At 40.6% G+C, this 18,691-nt stretch overlaps 1 long non-coding RNA gene across 1 annotated transcript; it reads right to left on the bottom strand.

Annotated features, from left to right (window-relative positions):
- Positions 1-2,237: 2,237 nt before the first annotated feature.
- On the bottom strand, positions 2,238-18,675 carry LOC128911783 (uncharacterized). The gene is made up of 4 exons (XR_008467167.1): positions 18,581-18,675; positions 5,571-5,728; positions 3,549-3,715; positions 2,238-2,328 (listed from the first exon to the last, which is right to left on the bottom strand). It is a non-coding gene; the product is annotated as an uncharacterized LOC128911783 (long non-coding RNA).
- Positions 18,676-18,691: the final 16 nt, after the last annotated feature.

Below are 18,691 nucleotides of genomic sequence, written 5' to 3'. Positions count from 1 at the left end.
CAATCTGTGGGTAGAAGGTTCATCACATTCCTTATTCAGAAAGTTAAAGTCAACCTTGTTAGAAGAAGAACAAATTATGGGAGACCTTATTCCGTGTAACATGGAGGGACTTCTCCACACCAGTAACAGGTTTTCTTACCTTGGATGGGGGAACCAAGTTTTCAGGTACCTTTTTATTTTTATCTAAATAAAAAAAAAATGCAGCACTTCAATGTACAGGAAAATTAAGTAAGTGAACCATTAAAAGAAGGAGAGACACAAAAAAAACCAAAACAAAACCAAGCTACATTCATTAAGGATTCCCTAATCCCTCTAAAGAGGTCTGTGTATCCAGAACAGAGCAGCAGAGGCACTAAAGATAGAAGATCAATGTAAAATAGGCAGTTCTTGTGAGCACTGAATTTGGCATTTTAGAGTTCAGAAACCCCTGCAGGAAAATTAACCTCTATGCAGTGTTCTGTAACAAGGAAATTAAAAAAAAAAAAAAATTGCCTGGGCATGCTGCCTGAAAGATTACAAGACTGTAACATTAAATATGAGAGCAAATAAAATTCAAAGCAGTCGGAAGTGTCTACATGTTTTTCCTTCACAGCAGCACATCTTGTGAGCACATAACTGATTTAGAACATAACTCTGCAGAAGCTTCTAAGAGTGTAGAAGCTGACTCGTACAAGTAAAAGCTTGCATGAGTTGGATGCTCAGCAAACGCAGGTAACAAATTCAGTGCAATAATGGAGACTTCAGCCCTGTTGGGCAGAAGAACAGGTTATTTTAGCATCCTTAAAAGCCATTCTATTTTGAGATGTTGCCAGCAATGCAGTAGCAGCACCTTTCTGAAGCTGCCGGTTGTGATACCCACATTGCGCTCAGCTTAATGACTGTAATGTCCCTTTGTGTAAAAATAGTTGAAACAGTGGAAAACCGCTGGCTACAGAGAAGTCACAGCGAAAACTGGGACAGTAGTGCTGTCTGTGGGGTTTTTCCAAAGGTCTGATAAAGGTGTGAGAGGCGAAAGACTGGTTTATATAAGCAGGATGTGATTGAGAGAGAAAAACTGGAGAAACACCCAAGGACTACTCTGAGAGAACAGCAAAACCATTACCCAGGGCTGTCTCTGCAATTGTTCTCCTACTTTCTTTTTGCATAATTTTCAAAAAAGAGACAGAAAAAGAGCATGGTTGCCATGAAACTGCTTCCTGCTGTTTGGTTACTCTATATCTACAGGATGCAAGAACAGGATGGCACCAAAAAAACCCCCAACCATCTTCATCATCCCTGTCTTCTCCCAAGAGTGACAACCTGCAATACCCTGACTATAAGTGAGCTGGAGGAACATGAAAAGGTAGCAGGGAAGGGATGAGGCAGTTTTCAAGAAAGAAAATCTTGAGCTGTTCTTATAAATTCTTGGGGGGAAGACTATCGATGCTTGCAAAAACAAGTTCCTTGGGCATTATGATCTGAAGAAATTAAAGTGAGAGCTGAATACTTCACAGAAGGAATTAACCAATTTTAAAGGTTTCTTGGAAAGCAAATCTCATTCCATGATGGCATTGCTCACTGGAAAGCAACTGCAACCACCCAGCCACACGGAAAAGCTGAGTTGCATCGCTCACTGTTGGAAACAGCAAGACAGACCCGCAGGGTGGCCTATGTTCTGTGGAAGAATTTCTTGGAAAAAAGGAAAGTAAAAAAAAGTTTTGGCTGGCTTGAAACTTGCTAGCCATTCTCAGCTAACTGGATAGGCAGCTGCATCAACCAGAAATTATCAGTTCAGCATTTCTCTGCCCCATGTGTAATGCACAGATACCCAGAGGGTCAAGAGCAGACTTGCGCCATGACACAGGGGCCCATTTCTTTAAATGCAGTTCTTTTTCTTTAAGTTGCCTTGCAAGACTATTTCAGGCAATTCAATACTACAGTTCAAATGAATGATTTTGGAGAGAGACGAAATAGGAGAGATTCTTTTGAGAAACCTCCTGCTTTTTGTTAGTGATGCAAAACATGTTGCCAGAAGAGAGGACTGTTCCCCAGATCCTTTTTAAAGGCATCTGGCTTGCTATCTAAGTGAGCCAAGGTGAGAGTGGGAAAGAGGAGGCTTTCTCCAAACTGGCAAGGAAAAAACAGGCTTTTGCCCTGGGTAAATTCAGGTTCAGTAGAGATACTAAAAATTAACCGACAGCAGATCAATTTATTGCTGCACATAGGGCTTGGATGTGCAGATGAACAGAGACCATAACACTTTAAAGAAAATATTTTGCCATGAAGCATACCTTGCATTGGAACTGTGAATTGAAAGCAGCCAGTACTGATGAAGATAAAAGCCAGTCACTGGAAGAAAGTAAGTATAGAAACGTTAATACCCTTTTGTGAAAAGCAGTAAAAATGAGCACCTTACGAAATGGGCTACAAATGGAACTTTCCCTTAGCTTCAATACCAAGATCTTCTGAAGTGCAAGGAAGCTTTGCACTTGTCTTCCCCAGAGTCTTTGTATTTCATCCTATAATCTGAGTTCATTATCAGAAAAAAAACTTCAACTACTCTTCACTCACCTGTGCAACCTACTACTTTTTCCTTAAGCATCATGGCCTTTTTCTTCCTGTTTACTGGACACACAGGAAGTTGTGCTAAATAATCCCTAGGATTGAGACTGGTTTATTGCAAGACAACTACTGTTCTATACTTCTAAAGCAGATTAATTTCTTAAGTTCTCCCTGTGTGTATGTCACTGTATTTCTGTATATCTCACTGTATTTCAGTGAAACTTTTAAAATCTTGTAGTGAATTATGATAGATACACAGAGATCTAAGTGTAATATTTTAATTCTTGGTGGGGTGTTATTTGCAGATTAAAGCCTGCTGTTCTTAGAGGATTGCATGAAATCCTCCCACCATCACCAAATAATCATTGAGCAGGATTTTTGATCTCCAGCTTCTGCCTTGAAGAAAAGCAGGTGCTTCATGATCACGGTAGCTAAAAGAACTCCAACAAGCAGGAAGGGCAAAGGAGACAAAACTGCCTTGTTATTATGCCCATAGAAAAACAAAATGGCTGTTAAACAAGGTGAACGGAGAAGGAAGGAATGAACTATTAGCCTAGTTTTACTGAACACTGAATAACTACTGTTAGCACTCTGAAACTGAAGGTCTTCAGTACCTGTAAACTGCTTGCCCGGTTCTCTGCTCAAAAAGGACCACCACCGTGGCCAATCTGGATGCAGTCCTCTCTTTCAGGGTTCATTTTATTGCTCAAATAGAAATCTCAAAATAGGCAAACGGGTGATGATGCCAACTCTCTCCTGCAACCACAGCCATCCCCTTACTTCCTGTGACTGTCCCATTGCTCCGTCTTTGTCCCTTTCCACTGGAGAACAGCTAGCTGAGAAGTGTCCAATCAAGCCCCGGGGAGACACAGCCCATTCCCCTAAAAGCCGCCAAAGAGAGGGTTTTCCCAGGGATGCGAGCCAAGCTGGTGAATGTACGTGAAGACTATAGATAGCGCTATTGAGTCCCACAGATGTTGGAGTACCTGTTGATCTTTGTTACTTACACAACAAAATCTATGGCTGGGAAGTCTCCTGAATTTAATGAGTCCAGCATGTTTTGCAGTTGGTTTGTTTCTGATCATCCATTTTGCAGGCACGAAGTGGTATTCCGCCCCATGCAGGCAGCTGCTCGCTTGCCACATTAGGCTGTTGCTGCACAAACTTAGACATCCTGTGAGGGGAGATGGGAATAAAAACATGCCAGAAAGTCACCTTCCTTCCTGTCTTTCCATGCTCCGGAGACATAGAAGCAGCACATAAAGCAGACCAGGGCTGACCAGTAAGCACAGCAATGCCTGCAGTGCTACACCAGCTCAAGGTTTAGCAGTGCTCAGAGCTCTACAAAGCATTAGACAATCAGTACCCTGAAAGCCTGTGTAAGTAAATGGTAAATGGAGCCTCAGAGAGATTAAATGACCTGCCCATGGTCAGATAAGTGATATCTTGCAAAGCTAACACATAAATCCAAATCATCAACTTCCCAGTCTAACACCTTAATAACAAGGTCATTCTTCTTCAGTTCCTTTAAGAGTTCGTCCCCGAGAGCTGGTGTAGAAAAACGGTACAAGTTTTCTTCCATTTTTTCTAGAGCATCCCTCACCCTTTTCCAATCTGCTGCAGAGAGGTTACAGTCAACAGACTGTCATGAAGGCTCAGAGATACATATTTTAGTGTAAACTTAAAGAAAGATGCCTAGTCCAGGCTTTCCATATGAAGAGAAAACAGAAGTTTCAACTCTCCAAATATCAGTAACTACAACACTAGGTCATCTTAGGTAGAACACAGCTATGTCAACAGTCAGAACAGAGCAACATAATTAAGAAAAACGTGCATTACGTTATTATCCAACCCTGACCTGGAGCTCTGAGCTGAAAAGGACGGACTCTGTTTATCGCACATTTCATTCAACTTAATCTTTTAACTGGCTGCATAGTGTTTTCATATGTATGTTTTCTATGTATCTGTATTTGCATACCTAAAGCTTTTTTCCTCCCATTTATGGAGGTTTAAGATCAAAAAGCTGAAAATGTAGTCAAAGCATTTCACTCTAAGTAGTTATCAAAAGTAAATAAATCAGAGAGATCATGGAGACACCTTTGGCAACAAGTAGGAGGAAACTATGCAGAATTTTGCTTGAAAGAGTGTAGTCATGCTGAAGAGCAAGTTCAGACCAGTTTGGAGATATGGAAACAGGGAGACCATGTTCACCTTGATTTATGCTGAACAAGAAGCCAATGAGTGATTTTTCATTTTTAGTGAAGTGCTAAGTTTTCTATCCTAACTAGCCATAGCAGAAATTTCACACAGTGCAACTGCTTAATGCAGAGACAAAAATGCTACAGGGATCCCCAGACATCACGTAACCCACAATTTTCTGAGGGCTCATTCTGCCCTGACTGCGGTGGAAGAGGTCAGACTGGAGAGGGTCAGTGGTTCAAAGTGGTTTGAACCACAACTACAAATGAGAGAGTAATAATCCTAACGCATGAGTACAATCCTCTGCCTACATAGTCCTCTCAGGGGGAGGAAAAAGAGGAGCAGCCGGTACAGGAGACATCCAAGCAGTATGGAGAGGGATTTCTCGCCACTCTGAAGGCAGCCCAGTGTTCGCAGGCAGCATGCTGATAATGTAATTCTTGTCAAAATTTCACTTCCTACAGTCCCTCTCCTTTCGCTATTTCATTATTATTGATCTGGTAACGCCTGGAGCGCTCTGTCTCTGGCAGAGCAAGTAGGGAAGAGAAAGGAGTGTGCTGAGCTGACTGCCAGCGTGTGGCAGGCTTCATCTCTGATACTGGTGGTCCCTCTAGAGGTAAAAAAGTAGTGCTGTTTCCAAATCTACTTCTAGACATCCCTGCTGAGTTGGAAAACTAGGATAGGAGTGTGAGTTCTGAGACGCCGGCACGTAGCCACGCAGGTCTCAGGCTGGGATTCATCTACTATAAATCACCGGGTTGCAGTAGGCATCGAGTTGCACCAACTTAACATACCCATCAGCTGAGCACCAGCTCTGGTGCTGCACTCACCTCTGCTTCCTTGCCAGCACCCTGAACCCCAAGGCTGAAGACTTCAGTATGCTAAGTAAGAACGCTTATACTCGATGGGTTTCTTTTTCTTTTTTCCATACATTCATCCCTTTCTCCCTCAGCATTCATGTCTTCATTTTCAGGCACTGAAGGGAAAACTAAAAACACTTCAATGAGGACTGTTATGTGAACAAACAGAACTTGATATTCTGGAATTTTTTTTACATGATCCAATTTAAGCTTAATTACACTCAGGCAAGATATCCAACTTACTAATAGAAAAAATATATATACATACATATCTATGGAACATTGGATCTTCTGCTTCTTTCTCACAGTAATTACATATTGATCACAACAAGCTCCTCAAGAGAAGAGATAGTAACAAAAGCTCTTTGTCTGATTGCCCTGCTGCCAATTGACAGCATTTCACAGTATGCATACCCAATTTCACACACACATACACACATAAATACGTATGCCTTCTGCTCTGCAGACGTGCACAGTCAATGGAGCTCTAAGCCACCAGCTTGTCACTTACTGTTACCAGATGAACTGTGTGGTTCAAATCAGCAGGGCACCCAAGGGAGTTGCGCAGAGGATTTTGCCATTGCATTTCAGGGGGACTGAGCTGGACCCTTGGTGAAGTGTACAGAAAAAAATGTACACATACAAACCTGGAAGTCAGAGCTGAGGCAAGCCTGAGAGCAGCACCCTGCACTGTGTTTCCCCAGGTTGTGGCAGTTGATCTGGGAGTGAAGCCACATAGTCACAGGCTGCAGAACTCCAAACCTGAGTCATTGGTATCAGCGCTAGTTTCTCACCACGGCCCTTCGCTATCTATCTGGGCATCACGGGAGACTTTCCCAGGTAAGTGTTCTGGAGCCAACAGAGGTTTACAGCGATACCAGCCTTCTCAAGCCAAGACATGATTCATTAGCTAGCAAAATCAAATATTTGTGCATATAGCTTAAGTGGCAAAAAAAAGCCTCTTTATCTACCCTACCAGCTATCCCTGGCTTAGTATGGTGGCTCCCTGCGCTTTGCTGGAGTGCAGATACAAGTTTTCAATGGCATCCCCATGGCCTCAGATTTGATAATGGGCTCATCCAACTCCAAAGGAGCCTCCCTGACCAGCGACCATTAAAAGCTTTAATGTCACCAAGACATTAGTCTCCAGAGCATCCCACGACCTCTCCACTTACAGGCTGGCAGTTCTTACACCATCATTCCTGCCAGACTAGACGTGATTCAGTGATCCTCATCCAGCCCATTCAATTATTTGGGGAGAGGCCAAACCACCGAGACCAAGAGTCAACAATTTTTTATTTAGTGGGTATCTGAGTCACACACCATTTAAAAAAAAAAAAAAAAGAGAGAGAACTGAAATTTCTACGTGCTAACACTGAATATGGTACCAGTCATCCCTTGTCTCAGGCAGCTGCCTCAACTTTCTACCTTGGTTTAATTTATCTAAGAATTTAAAATGATAATTTGTCAATAAGGAAAAAAGATGTCTTTAAAACGCTTGGAGATGAAAACTGCTCTGGGTATTCTGGATAGTATTGGATATTAGAATAATAGCAATGAAAATATATTCTTGCCTTCAATTTGCTCTGAAGAATCCCAAACAAACAAGACTTCAAAATAATCCTGACAACTTTGAAAAGGTATCTTCAGTAAAGTATTCCTGGCTTCCATGGATTAAAAGATGCACACGAGATAAAATTTCAACACAGGCGAAGGAGTATGAAGATTACAGATGGATAATGCATCTACTACATAAATTACTAAAAAAAAAAAAATAGACAACTCTCCAGCATCCTTTAGCTGAAGTGACTAATCACCATGACACACTCAAGATGACCACAAATGTCAGGAAGGTTCTGTAGCTAGAATGACATGAGACTCAAGAATCTACCAATTCATTCATATATGATGATGAACCTGAATCTAAGGCACTCCCATGCATTCTCAGAGTTGAAGTTACTTTCATCTTGGGAATACTTAATCACTTCTATTTCTTTTAAAATAGCACTGTGTATATTGTAACCCTGTTTCAAGTGAGGTACTTCAAAATACTTTGCACACAAGCAAACCTGACAGGCTTCCTCACAGCAACTCCTCTTGTTACATTTTTGTCCGCAGCACATAGACTCACTTTTCTTTTACACTGGGCGAGCAGTTTCAAATCGCATTGTATTATCAAGAGCCTGCACAGATTGTTATTACAAACGACCTGTTATCTGTCATAGCTTTCTATTCAGCAACTCCAAGCTGAGCCTTGAAACTTAAATCCCTAAGAAGCATACAAGAATTTTGTCTTCAATTTGTGGGCACATGGCAGTCAACATCAAGTTGCTGTGAAGTAAAACCTGCCTGCTTTTGCGTCTCTCTCCTTATTCTCATTACAGAATTACTCTAAGAGTGAGTAACTTTGATTTCTGCATGTAACATATTCGTTTATTTGAAACTATTACATGCACATATTCATTTACCCAGATATTTTTCCTAATAATATTCAATGCCTTCTTTTAAAATATGTGAACATGGCTAGACTTTGAGATAGAATATAATTCTAGATATACGTCTCAAAAGGTTCAGTTAGTAGGAATAAACGTGTAACAATGGAAAAAGAGAGGAAGAGGGCTTGGGTTTTGTTTGTTGTTTTTAATAAATTGTTTCCTCCTTCTGTTTAAAGCAAGACATTCTGTAAATATTACTGAGAGAGCAACATCACTAGATACTACTGGAGAATTAGAAGGCAAGTGGCAGTACTAGATTTGACAGGTCTATAAACTGAAACATTTCATTATCAGGAAAAGGGCGATGACAAGTTCAGCGCATTTCAACCCAGTGCCTCCATCATTCTTGGCCAGGGTTTCACAAGTAGAAATCACAACAGTTCTCACAGCAGGCCATATGCTTATCCTAAATACTGGTCCTCAAAGTAGCCAGAAGCATGATGTTCTCCTAAATCCGTTGCTTCATATTGCAAAAAGCCTGTAGGCATGATGGCGTTTGGGAACATACGGAGAATGTAAGATACACTAAAGCCATAAACCACACCGAGGCAAGCAGCATCCTTTGGGCTTCCAAAGAGCTTCTATTCCTGTATCACGTGGGACAGGCTCAGGGATTGTTCAGGCAATTACCATGGTCTTTAGGCCCTCAAAATAGCATGCACGTATTACCATTCAGTCTTCTGCTTCTGAAGGATTTTTTTTTTTCCTCAATTACATCATTAATATACCAGGTAAATAGGTTCTGTAAGATAGGGAGCTACTCAGATTACAGCTATTCCTACACCTGGGAACAGGAATGGTACCAGAATTGTTTCTGGTGCATCCAGCACTGAAAGTAATAAATTATTCAGTAAAGACTGTACAGATTTTTACAACTTAAGAACAATAATTTCTCAGTATCAAAACTCCAACTGACTTCAGTGAGAACAGCATCAGATTTTAAAAATCTGGATTATGAGGAGCCCTCAATTAAACCTTGGTGATGATATGCTTATGACATGCTTAAAATATGCTAAAACAGCCTTTGAATGTTTATTAATTCCACTGAGCAACCTGGCTGTTTCCCAGACAGTTGGAAGCAGGTCAAAGTTAGGCAATGCTTCCAGGGCGGGCCCTGACAGACATGAGTAATTAGCCTGGAATCTTACTCCTGAGAACTCTAAATTACTTAAAAAATAATCCACATTACACTGCATTTTCCAAATTGACATTTTCTCTCTGTATCAGGCTCTTAGCTAAATAAGTAGTTTAGGTGTTCATGAGAAAACCCTGGTTGGAATTATACCACTTATTCCTCTTATTTCAGGAAGAATCTAAAAATAGGAAGGCAGGACAAACGCCGTGTTCTTCTGCAGTACTGCTCAGCTCATTTAGCTGCTCCTCATGATACAGTTAAATAAAACAGTGATGATTCCATGACACTTAAATTAATCTCCACTTATATAGATATATGTTGCAAATAATCCAAATTTCAAAATAGTTGAAAACAGATGCATGCACTGCATGCAACTTCCCCTACATCCATGTATCCACTTTTCCTACTTCATAATCCATGGAGTATTACAAATCCATGGAGATTTCTCTTATCATATCCTGCTGGCTTGCTCGCTTATTTTCTCTGCCTAAAGTGCCTTAAGAAGTGAAATGCACATTGCTGTTATTAAATTTTACATCATGACTGAAGTAGTTTCATGGGAAATGCAAAATCCCAGTCAAAGCGGATGGGGACAGTGAAATAACGTTTCTCCTGTCATGAGGAGGATGTTGTAACTGTGCTGGAAAGCTCTGTCAATTCACTTTGTGTTCTGCAACCTCAGAATATTTCACTGCTTGCCCTCATTTAACTACTGACCATTAATCATCCAAAAACATATATTTTGACTTCAGGAAGTACTCACAAACCACTGGAGAAAGGCCATGAAATAATATTCAGTATGACCTAATCTGAACTCAGATGCAAAAACGGTAGATTCTTTTATTACTTCTCCTGTGTTTTTACTCTGAATTCAGTCAATCTGTATTACAGTTCCGCAAAGTTGAGCAAGAGGGACATCATTCTATCCTTTTAAAATAATTTCAGCTTTCAGTCTCTTACATTGATGGTAAAAAAAAAAAAAAAAAAATCAAAGCCTTCATTGTCTTTTTGCTTCCAGTAACTACATTAATAGTTGCTCTATCTTATGTACTCTTTAAGACGAGGCCTGCCATCTCATCTCATGTTACTCATTTGATCTCTATGGAAGCATTTAGATGAGTTCAATTCGCGGGATTTGCATCCAGTGACTGCACAGCATGACTGCCACTCAGTTACTTGGGCCACAGCTAACATCTTTACAGAACAAAGAAGTGAAACTCAGAAACATAGGGAACATAAGTGTTCTTATCCATAGGTGAGACCAGGCTTCCATGGGCGCTAATACCAGATCTATGTGCTGTTGGATCAGCCAGCAGCAGAAATTTGATCTGTTTCAGGATCTATACAGATCATATTTTTATGTGATTGAAATAGTAGGAGTATAAGTGACAAAGCTTATACTGGCTTTATAATTTTATGTTAGCTTTATATTGGCTGTCAGAGGACGGGTGATTCCTGTTCTTGTATAAAGTAATTGTAGCACTAAGAGACAATTGTTGATATAAACAGCACAAGCATAACCCAGTAAGTGTTTTAAACAAAGCTGAACTATCAGAGAAGCTTTATGCTAGATCAAAGCTTTGGGTCATGCACCAACACATTTTTAAACCACTTGTAGGAGTCCGAAAGTTGAACTTAATATTTTGTTAAACCACAACCCAGATTGGTTCCATCATCAGTGGCTCTGTGTCTGCAGCATTATACCTCTGATTTTCATAACAAAATTAATAGATTTAAATTAAGTAAAGTGTGGGTGGGTTTTTTTTTTTATTATTTCACTTGTAGATCATCACCGTAGAAATGCTTGGTGATGATGGTGGTGCTATGGTGATGATGGAAATGCATGGTCAGGCAGTAAAACCTAACCATTGGAAAAGTCAGTCTAATCTGACATGGCTTTTTCCATATTTAGCCTCTGTGGTCTAACATACATGTTGATCTAGCAATGAATATCTGATCTTGTTTGAAGAGCCAACTTTTCCATGGCTACCCCAACCAAGCATGTCAGTGTTTGAGCACTGCTCTGAACATCGGTCTCTAAGGACTTAGCAGTTCATGGTCACTCCTATTAATCACCTGCTTCTGCTCTTCTCCAGCTCCATTCCACCATATGCCCCCCTCCCTGATTAATCACCCGCAGCCACATATTCACCTCAGCATTACCGAGATGAATTTCCCTTCACCTTCTCCAAGTCCAGAGCTCTTCTCTCCTACAGCTCCATGTAGACACAAAAAGACAGTTTTGACCATGTAAACACACTGATGCATGCAACAGGATAACTTTAAATGGCACTGTTTATGCTCATAAAACTTTTAAAAGAGGATCAGAACTCAGTTCAATTAAGTTCTGGTGGTTATTTACAAAACACAACCAGGAACCAACAATAATTCCACTTGGCTTTTATCGCTAAGTAACTCAAAGTCGCTAAGTAATTGCAAACTGCAGATGGTAAACTCAGAAGAATTCTACAAGCCTTTTCAAGCAAAGAGTAATTTACGAAATATAACAAACTTCCACAAAACAAACAGCCAGCAGTATCAATCAAATGATTTCTTACAAGAAATTACTGCTCTAATCACAGTCACATACTAACCAAAGCAGTGACTCAAACACAAAGACTGACTTTTGCCATCTGTTTTGAAATTGTTGGACCACCACTTGAAGAAAAAACACAAGCTGGCATTTCTTAAGATTGAGGCCATTAGTGAGAGGAGAAACATGAAGTGCTAGTTTGTTTTCTTGCCAAAGAGAATCTTGTGCAAATTTAAAATATGGTAATGTATGAGTGTTTCACAGATATTGTTTATTTATCATATTGATATCTCTAATTTCAGACTGTGATTGATATCATTTTTTCATATGCAGTGTGTCTCACTCAAAATGCTAAGCAGACGTGACTCCATTTTGCCAACAGCACAAGAGAGATGGTTCTTACACATTGTCCTCAAAATAATCCTAAATGGGACAGGAAAACAAACATATGACTTTATTAGAAACTGCACACGATCACAGCAACACATGTACAAAGCCACTAAATAGAGCCCAGTCACAGATGCACACTGACTCTTGACAGCACTTGTCCTCCAAGGCTGAGGTTGGTTAAGGTACAGAATGAGCAATGTCTCACCAGTTCCTCTCATCTTAACTACCTGTTCGGGGCACAGCCTTTATACAAGTCCACATATGCGTTCATCGAACAGTCCCAAATGGAGACCCTAATACAACATAGGGGTCGTGGTTTCAGATGGGAGTACCACTGGAAATGAGCTATGAAACCAAACAGTTTGGGGTCATTTTACCCTTCCATCCAGATATACTTTCAACTGGATTGTTCATTTAACATACTTTTTAAAACCAGTCATTACAGTGCTTTTAACAATATCCAAATGGAGGTACGTTTCTGCATTTTTAATAATGCAGTGGGTGTAATGAGTCACAATGCAATGAGTGAAAATAAAGAGTACTGACTCATGTCTATTAAAACATGTCTCAACTAGATATGTTGTGACTAGATAATTATGCACGGAGTAGCATAAGATGATATTAGGAAGCAGAAGTGAAGGGTCTATTTGTCCATAAAGCTTGAGGAAAGATACATCCACACACTAACCAGATATGATATAGTTAATCAGCTCCTTCAGCACATGACCATGTGCCTGGCAGTAAAGTGTGTCTCAAACAAAAATCTCAAATTCTTTCTGCATAGTTAGACGCAAAGATTACATTAGAAGCCCCTGGGCTCTGACTACCAGATGCAGAATTGGCCACATTCATTAGACACTGTTGCAGAACCAGGTCCCAGATCTCATTGTGTCCATGATCAGATTAGGATACACTATTCCTACATACTGCAACCCCAAACCACAAGCTCATTGCTACCAACACAATCGAACAAGATGCAGCACTTCTAAATAACGGATCAAGGAGCACAGTACTTGAAAAGCACATAAACCCTATGGGATTTGGCAGGATTTACTCCAGCCCCAAGTCTGCTGAAATTTAACATTCTTCATTTTTGTTTTTTTGCCTCATGGACACAGAGTAAACCATGCTGTGACACTGGCAAACATCCTGGAAGAGTGTGCAACATAGACCAGCCAGCGCTACAGGGAAGCTGAAGACTCCTGCAGCAGCAAGGTGAACGTGAGCCAACAGTATGCCCTGAAGAAGGTGAACAGCATCTGGCCTGCATTAACAGGACCATAGCAAGTAAATCAAAAGTAATTATTACCCTCTACTTAGCACTCATTGGACCACACCTAGAATACTGCATCCAGCTTTGGGACTCTCTCCTCCCCCCAGTACAACAAAGACATTGACTAACTGGAACAAATTCATCGGATGGCCACCAAGATGGCTGGGGACTGGAGCACTTGCCCCTTGAACAGAAGCTGAGCAATCTGGGCTTGTTCAGCCAAGAGACAGCTCCAGAAGGACCTAATAGCAGCCTTCCCTTACCTAAAAGGAAGTACAGTGCTCTACGCATCCCTGCCTTATGCCTGTGCATGTAAATCAGGGCAGACTCAAAACAAGCTCAGTAAGTCCTCTGAACAAACAGAAGATATTCATGGTTACTTTCAGTAGTAGCAGTTGGGGTTTTCATTAGCAAGAAACTGGACGTGTGATGTTTTCTACTTGTGCCTGTCTGCGGAGCTGAAAACCTACTACTCAAGTACTTCAACAAGAAGCACCGCAAAGACCAATTCCTCCTGTGGATGTGTGCCCATGTCTGCATGCAGCTCTCCTCCGTGGCAACCACTAGCAAACAAAAGCATTAACTTTGTGGTACTCTGCCTGGGCTGGCTCCTAATTTGGCAGACCTGGATATTATATTAAAAAAAAAAAGAAAGAAAAAAGAAAGAAAAAAGTCTTCTTTGTTGGACCTTCAGTTTGAAATGAAAAGGAACAGGCCACTTTTCCCCACTTAAATTCTGTGGATATAACTAAAATTAAAACATGTTTGACAGGAACAACATATCACTAACTGCGCTACCCCTCCATCCCTGAGCTAACTGCACAAGTAACCTTTCCTAAATTCCAGTCAAATAAGCTGAAGCCTTCCAAGCAGGAAGCACATATGCTTTAGATGCAAAATTCCTCTGGTCTTTTTAGTTACTGACAAAGTTATTTCCTAAACTGAGTGTGATTTACAGAAAAGAAACCTCCCCCCCTTAAATCTACCAACACTCTTCCACTTATATGAACATTTCCTTCATCCAACACATTATCAAGAACATATACATTTATCCTAATGCCAAATAAAACATTCATGGGCACACGTTTTTGTAATAGCTTCCCAGAGGATGGGAAAACACTTAAAGACAAATTGTTTATTAAACTGCTTCATGAAAAGCATGCGTCGTTCAGGCCAGAGCATTCTCAGATGCTTTCTCTCTTAACAGCCATATTAACAACTAAAGTCAACAGTTCCAAAAGATATTTACCACCTAAGTTCAAATCTAATAATCACATTTTAGTAGCTATTCTGGGAATCCAAATCCCCAGACAACTTTGAAAATCTTACCCACAGAGTACCTTTAACATTCAATACAGGCATTTAAAAATAAACCCTGGAGTACTTCCAGTAGGAGACCGCCCTCACTAATGCTTCTGAAGTGTTATGACTCTTTTTACCGACATGCCACATTTCATCTACCACCATGCTGCAAAAGAGCTCTGTGAGCAGTTACAGTCCTGTCTTTAAAGTGATTCATTCCCTTTAATTAAATGCCCTTGAAATATTACTGCTATGAATGTCATCAGATGCAGCCTTTGTTTGAAAATAAGATCAACAAGTACAGTAACAAAAGCAGAGCTAACTTTCTCAGCCCTAAGAAACACAGGAACTAAGTTTGAACTATTTTTTTTTTAAATAATGCTCAGTTCTACAAAACTGAGATTCTCTTACATTGTAACTCAAAAAGTACAGTCCTTCAAAAATGCCTTTTATGGAATTACCATCTCTTTATTCTGATGAGAATGTCCAAGGAGCATTAAAACAAAAGCAAGAACCAATAAACAAAATAACAATTAACATAGTGATTGAGCCATTATTTAAATATTTCTTTCAGTACTATGTCACCCCAAAATTCAGTTTCATCCTGGACTCTGCTTACGTAGCTGAACTGACTGATTCTTCTAATTCTGCCAGTGAAGAGAAATCCTAACTTCAAAGATTTATCTTACAACAACAGGCACAGAAGTAAAACATTGTGTGAGTCTTTGGGAACTGTTATACTCTGTGGTCGATGTACCATTAACACTAAAACAATATATCAGAAATGGTATAGGAGGAGGAAAAGGTTTCTAATGTAGAGAGATGGTAGTTCTCAAGATCAGAGCATTTGCTGTATTTGGCAATTACCTGCAAGTTCTTCATTTGTATTTTAAAAGCCACATTTCTTTTTTCACAGGCCAAGAAGAACCACCAAAAAATTAGAGGAGGAAAGAGCAGATTAAACACGTAAATACATGCATGAACTCCTGAGATATAGATCTAAACTCCCAGTAACTACAAAGAGAAATCCGCTCACCCACCATGTCTGAAATTGTGTTAGGACTATAACCTGTGAGTTAGAGGTCCATAAATTGTAAGACTTCAGCAGCATCCTCTTTAGAAGATTCCACAAAAATGTTACAAGCATTTTAGTCCAGATTTCACAGGCTACCTTCTAGCCTGTTTTGGATGCAGTTCAGGGTCATAATTTTTCTTGGGGAATTCCAAGAATAACGGTGCTTCTTGCTATCTGGCACCTTTTCAAAGCACAGACAGCAGCTCTCACAGCCAATCTCATTTCCCCCTTGAGATGCACGTGTTTGCTTAGGTGATTCATGGCCATTCACAGAAAGCGGATACCCATTTCAAAACGGTTTCATAACATTTAGTTCTGTTCTCTATTCTCTCAGGTTCCATATACTACACCTAAGTGGAAAACTTCACACTGCCAGTTTCTTCCTAATGAAAACCTAACTACTGCCACTGAAAGTAATCTTTAATATCCTCTGTTTATTCTAAGGACTGACTGAGTATGTTTTGATTCTGCCCTGACTTACACTCAGGGGACAAAGGTGGAAATACTTAGAGCACTCTATACGGCCTTGACCACCAAAAGTAGGTAAAATCTGCACAGGTTAAAAAAATAACACTGGTTATTACTTTAGGACCAATTATAAGACGTGCAAAGAGAAGGTGTATTAACCTATTCTCATGACAGTTGCACTACTCCCATTTCAGTCCCTAAACTCTGACCTTGGGAACCCTGGACTCTGAAAGCAATCGGCTTCAGTTTGGAGGCTCCAAGATCATCAGTTCTTCCAGTTGGGGCTAAGGTGCAAACAGAGATCTATGCTTCCTGCAGATAACAACGTGGCTCTGTAAGAGTGCTCTGGCTTTTTCAATAGGATGATTTTCTGGATGTCTTCAAGATCAGAAAAACAGGAGCAATCCTGGCCTTGGGCAGGATGATAAGGCTCTTTACAAACCTATCTTTTGATTGCATGAAAAGCAGACACAGATGCAACTTGTTCACAAGATCAACAACTCAATTAAAACAGGCTGTAAGGTACATAGCAACTTGGAAAAAGGCAACAAAGCAGCATTACAAGGATCTGAAATAGGTAGTTTTACAGCTCGATTATCTTTGTAGTGTGGCAAGTAACTATGGCATCATTTTTCTCAATTATTATAAATAAATTAAATAGCTTTATCAGGATGATACTTTCTATCCAAATCAGACAAGCGCATCTGAGAACTAAGCCAGCAAATATCTACTCTTCCACCTCCGCCACTTAACAGTTCAGCAACAGACTAATCCACATGGTGGTTAAGAAGCTCTAGGGGGAGGCAGCAGTGCTAATAGTAATTTCTTCCAATACTTAAGAGTAGAAACATGACTTCCCTGTTTGGGCCCATTGTAACAGGTTTTTAGCACGTTGGTGTTTATTAGCTTTCTCCTCTTCAAGCAGGCAACACATTTTTGAAGGCCATAAAGGTGTTGTGAATTACTATGTCTCCATTAGGAATCTGCTTTTGAGATTTATCCTACCCTTGAAATATAAAATTTGATATTACTTTTCTACAAGAATAAATAGTTTTAAAATCAAAATTAGCTTGAGCATACACTTGCCTATAAAACAATGTATAGAAATGAGACAAAAAGCCATCAGAACAGCAAAATGCTGCTTTGTCAATAGTTCGTAGATCTCAGATAGCTGATCTAAATAGTTGAAGTATTTTCTCAATTATGTATTCATGCACAAAAAATACTAACATTTTTCCACTTGTTTTTTTTTCCTTCAGAAAACTATGTAGCATTATATAACAAAATCCATCATAAATGGAAACTGCCAAGAAACATGTCCTCAAAAACAAGGGCTTCCACCTATAAGCATACCTCCTCAGATGAAACAGACCACTGCAGTCCACGGCACTACCCACTAAAGTTAGACATGCATGTTTAAAGGAACAGGCTTTTACAGTCCTGGCTACAGAGTCATTAAACTGGTTATGTCAAAAAGTTGGTTTCCATTTTCTTAATTAAAAAAAAAAAAAATCATGTCTGAGCATGGGTAGAAATGAAAAATTAAATCTACTCCCTCAATATAAATTGTATCCAAAGCATTTGTTCTTAATCATTTTGCATTGCTTGTTGTACTAGGTTTTACATTCTCATTAGCTAGTTGCTTGGCTATTTGAAATTCAAAGATATGAACCACTATAAAGCACCAAGTATTATTTTGTAATATCTCTGTAGCAGGGGGTTACCAAGTGGAAGGCAGCTAGAAAAAAAGGCCTTCTGAATCCACCGCAGGTGCAGAGCACCTACTGCTACACCAGAAGCACCAGTGGAAGCTCCTTTGGGTAATCCTGTCAGGATGCTGAGGCCCTTCACTCAGGCGAATAGCGCAGGCTATTTAAAAGAAGGATGCATGCTATTACAGACCTTCTCCCTGGAATTTAACTAGCAGTGAACAAGAGCTCACCCACAAAATAAAACTAATACTTGAGCCTCATAGCTTTTGCAGCCCAAGAAGGAAAGGGAAAACACATTTGAAGTGTAAGAGAGCACAATGAGATACAACTCCAGACGCAACCACTCCCCGTGTTAAAAACCTCACAGCTGAATCAAAAAGGGAAAATGCCAGGTGAAAAGAGAAAGGGGAAAGGCGCTATCAGGTGCGTGGGGGGCTGAGGGGCGCCGCGCTCCGGCCGGGGAGCGCCCCGCTGACCCGGCTCTCCTGAGGCATCCGCTGGGAAGGCCCTGAGGGCTCCGCTACCCCCAGGTAAGAGTTACGCCGCGCCCGAGGCCCCAGGCCCTCTCCAGATGAGCGGGGCCGCACCCCGCGGTACCTCCGAGCGGGGCCGCCCCCTCCTCCGGGGCCTTTACTGGGGCGGCTACAGCAGCTCCACGGGCCCAACGCCCTCCCGCTCCCGGTCGCCAAGCGCGGGGCTCGGCCTAAC

This window comes from Rissa tridactyla, chromosome 6 (assembly GCF_028500815.1).
Source record: "Rissa tridactyla isolate bRisTri1 chromosome 6, bRisTri1.patW.cur.20221130, whole genome shotgun sequence".
Classification (NCBI taxonomy): Eukaryota; Metazoa; Chordata; class Aves; order Charadriiformes; family Laridae; genus Rissa; species Rissa tridactyla.
Note: the sequence above shows the minus strand (reverse complement) of the source record. Positions and strands in the feature narration are given on the sequence as shown.